The sequence below is a fragment of the Lissotriton vulgaris genome, unplaced genomic scaffold (assembly GCF_964263255.1).
Source record: "Lissotriton vulgaris unplaced genomic scaffold, aLisVul1.2 SCAFFOLD_2573, whole genome shotgun sequence".
NCBI lineage: Eukaryota > Metazoa > Chordata > Amphibia > Caudata > Salamandridae > Lissotriton > Lissotriton vulgaris.
Genome location: NW_028254733.1, coordinates 321,181 through 325,455, shown reverse-complemented (window position 1 = coordinate 325,455; position 4,275 = coordinate 321,181). Strand labels below are relative to the sequence as shown.

Genomic DNA, 4,275 nt, shown 5'->3' with positions numbered 1-4,275 from the left:
TGCCTACAGCACCTGGTATTCCCAGGCGGTCTCCCATCCAAGTACTAACCAGGCCCGACCCTGCTTAGCTTCCGAGATCGGACGAGATCGGGCGCATTCAGGGTGGTATGGCCGTAGGCACGAGAGCCTGCCGGTGCAGGCCTCTTGTGCTGAGCCAGCCCCTGTCACGTCACCAGGCTCCCTTCCAGTGCATTTAAACACTTCCAGTCCCTTTAAACACCTGCCCTCCCTTTCAAAGTTCCTGCACACGGCCAAGCACGGCCATCTCTCGCGCTTGCTGAAGCTGGGACCGCCCTTCTAAAGAAAGGGGCCGGCACTAGCAGCAGCAGCAGCACCAGCACACCAGCAGCCTGGCCTTTTCATTTAACAAGCGCCTAGCCTTGCTTCGCACTGGCCTCCAGGCACTTCTTGCTTTGCACTGAGCGAGTGAGGTGAGGGCCCGAGTAGTCCAGGGCCCTTCAGGTCACCCGCCTGGCTCTCTGCCTCAGCAGCCCCCTGCTCGCTCCCAGCCGAGAGAGGGGGGCCCGGAACCGGGGCCGGCGCTGCCCATCATCAGCAGCAGCAGCTTGCAGCAGCTCCCCACTGGGAGCCCTCTGTCCTAGGGCAAAGCTTTTCTTCCTTTTCTTTCAGTTTTCGAGTTTACAGTTAAGGGCCAGGCATATTGTAAACTCCATGCCGGATTTTGTATAAAATACATGAAAAAAAAAAGAAGGAAAAAAAAGCGGAGAGGAGAGGAGGAGAGCAGAATATGTTTTTTCTTTTTTTTTTTAAAAGTGCTCTTAGCGAGTTAGATTAGGTGTGATTGTGCAAGGGCCGAGCTTGGTGTCAGCGAGTGGCAACATACCTACAGGTATGGCCGTAGGCATGAGAGGCTGCCGCTTCAGGTCTCTTGTGCTGGCAACCCCCTCCACTCTGGAACCTGCTGCACTGCACCTCACTTGCACGCTTCACTCCAACAACCCTTGGCAAGCTTGCTACAGATAGCCAAATCTTCCTCCAGCCTTGCACTCGCTTCTTTTCCAATCACACACTGGCTCCGACCTCCCTTCAGGTGCCAGCCGGAGAGCTAGCAAAGCCGCAGCCTGGGCTTTTCACGTTGGGGCACATTTACAATAACTGGCGCATCCCTGCATATCGGCAGCAGGGATGCGCCAGTTATCACGGCTGCGCCACCATGGATGCGCCGCACCATGGGGCAAAAATGGACAGATGCGTGACGCATCTGCTGCCGTAAAGGCGGCGCATTGCTGGAGTTGCGTCGCAGGCGCGACGCAGCTCCAGCAAGGCTCGGGGGTGCCCTATCCTTGAAATGCTGCGTCAAACCTTACGCCTGCTTCAAGCAGGCGCAGGGTTTTGACGCAGCATGGCCTTAAAAGTAGCTGACTGAAATCTTGTCGATTTCACTCAGCCACTTTTGGGAGGCGTTCTTGCGCCGTAACGCCTACATGTGGTGCAGGGCTTTACAACGTGATGCATCTCCCAGATGCGTCACGTTGTAAATACCCCGCAGAGTGGCGCTGGCTTTGCGCCGCCACTGCGTCGCAACGGCGGTGTAAAAGAGGCGCAAGGGGCTTGTAAAACTGCCCCCAAGTGCCTAGCCTTGCTTTGCACTGGCCTCTAAGGCACTCTATCAGGCCACTGCTCTATGTGGCAGCGCCTGCCGGGCTACCGCTCTTCAACTCTGGCTCGCCCGCAGAAACATTGGAGTGACACTTTTTTTTCTGTGCAGCTCTGGCTGCAAGTTTCCTTTTCCTATTTATCCGGGACAGAGGCCTGATATGCACATCACATCCATGTCCAGGGCCCGCCCCAGTGTGCATAGAGAAGAGAGACTCAGAGGAGGGACTGAGTGCTGCCTGGGTGAAGGGTCCTCCTTGTAAGCGGCCTGACTTCAGCAGCCGCCCCTCCTTAAGGGCAGTGAGGCCCTGCCCCGCCCTTTTTGGAGAAAAAGATTGCACGTCAGGCTGAAGAAAGGACAGCTAGACAAACACTCTTTATGTTCAGGCCAGGCAGCCAGGAGCTGAACATGCGCTAAATGCACAGGCTCCCGGCTGCCTAAGCTGAAGTTTGCTGGGCTGAGGACGGCACAGCTCCGGTGGGCCTGACCTCCTCAGCTCAGCAAATGTCCTGGAGGCCCTCCCCCTCGTGACAAGGGAGAGCGTCCGTGATAGCCTCGTAGCGGGGCGCTTCGTTTTTAAGCCCTGAAGTGCCAACGGCCGAGTGTCTGTCGCTGACTCTGTCCCCCATCCTGCTCTGTGACCAGTGAGGGACTGCTGCCTCCCCTCATTGGCTGACCAAGGTAGCAGTCCCAACCCTCCTGGCAGCTCCCCGAGCCCTGCAGCAGCAGTTGAGTGTCGCTTTTTAGGTCTCGTCTGCGAAAAGCACGTGAAAGCGCGCTCTCGCTGCGAGAACTATAGTCGTCGGCTCAGCTGACAACGAGTGGAGACAAGAGCTGGCCAAGCGCCCAGCATCGTCAATGGGAGAAGGAGAGACAAGAACTGGCCACTCGCGCATGGGATTTCGTCGCGCGCGTGAGTAAGTCGCGGAGCTGCCGACGTGCACGCTCACGGTGACGTCTCCGCCGCGCGCCACAGCCCCATGATGAAGGTGACGTCAGTGAACGCTCGCCGTGACCAAAGTTACTTGCCCTGCTTGTAGAATACTATATGTATGTGTGACGGAGTGTGTGTGTGTTTCTAGGCGGGAGCAAGAGGGCTGGGTGTGAGTGAGTTTTGCCTCAAAGTGTGAAGGAGAGAGTGGCGAATGTGCGAAAAGAAGGGCAACCGTAGTGGGCAGGCGTGTGTGATGGAGATGTAGAAGGGGAATCAGCTTGGAGTGTGAGAGAGAGCGAGGGTGAAATGCATGTGCGTGGGAGAGAAATACATGCGTCTGTTTGAGAGAGATTGGCGAGTGCGTGAAGAGAGAACACGGGGACCGAGTGTGACTGCTCCTCAGCGTGTGAGATAGAGCAGTGAGTGAATATATACTTGATTAATAAATACGATCTAGTGACAATGATTTATTAAGAAAGTAAAGTTGTAACGTGTGTGTGTGTGTGTGTGTGTGTCCATCCATCCATCCATCCCTCCCTCCCTCCCTTTCAACCTGCAGAGCTGGGTGTTGGGGAGGGGAATGTGGGCCGGCTTATAAAGTAGTTGGCGTTTTTTAGGGAAAGGGAAAACTGGGATTCGAATATGAATGGGGTCCAGGAGAGGGGGAGAATGGTGGATTACATCTTAATTGCTTTGACCACGGGCACTGACATATGTTTTCACGCCCTCCTCCAAAGCAGCACCCTCTGACCCTCACACACCCTCACTCACCCTCACCCACCATCACTCACCCTCACACACCCTCACCCTCACACACCCTCACCCTCACACACGCTCACTCACCCTCACACACCCTCACTCGCCCTTACAGCCTCACACCCCTCACCCTCACAACCCTCTCACCCTCACACCCTCACCCTCAAACACCATTTCACTCAGGAACACCACCGCATCACTCAGGGACACCACCACATCACTCAGAGACACCACTCAAGGGTACCACCACGTCACTCAGGGACACCACCACATCACTCGGGGACACCACCACATCAGCTAACCATTCACAAACAATGTTTATATACCAATTGCAAATAAAAATAAAAAAAGGTTAATGCAAAGCATTGTCATTTACAATGCCAGTAACTCAAACTTTAATGCTGCGCCCCCTATTGCGTTGTAAATGCTTGTTTATTGACTGTTTGGTTCGTGCGTGTTAGTATGTATGAGTGTATGTGTATTTGTGAGTGAGTCTCCCGAAAGGGGGGGGGGGGGTACGAGTGTCTGCATGTGAATGCATGAGTGTGAGTGTGTATGCGTGTGCGCCCCTTCTCGGTTGTACTGAACGGCACTCGCTGCCTGCCTCTCTGCCTCAGCCCTCCCCCTGCTCCCGGGCTACTGGGGAAGGCCAAAAGAGGGCGACCAGGAACCGATCCTGCACCCGGAGCAGCCCAGCAGCAGCAGAAGAAAACCCTGCGCTGGGGGGTGGGTCCCCTGTCCCCTGTCCCCTGTCCTATCTTGGGGCAAAGGGTTTCATCTTTTTTGACCCAGTGTAAAGTTCAGCCGAATTTTCAATTTCCGAATGGAAAGTTATGGACCCTGCGTGTTGTGGACTTGATGGCGTTTTCTTTTTGAAGAAAGATACAATAAAAGAATAGAAGAAATGCCCCCACCCCCAAAAAACAGAAGAAGAAAAAACCAGAAGTGCCTCTAGCGAGAAGCAAAA

The 4,275-nt window shown here is 54.8% G+C and overlaps 1 non-coding gene across 1 annotated transcript; it reads right to left on the bottom strand.

The window, feature by feature from the left end:
• LOC147659445 (5S ribosomal RNA) lies at positions 1–119 on the bottom strand. Its single transcript, XR_015307257.1, has one exon. It is a non-coding gene; the product is annotated as a 5S ribosomal RNA (ribosomal RNA).
• Between the last annotated feature and the right edge of the window lie 4,156 nt (positions 120–4,275).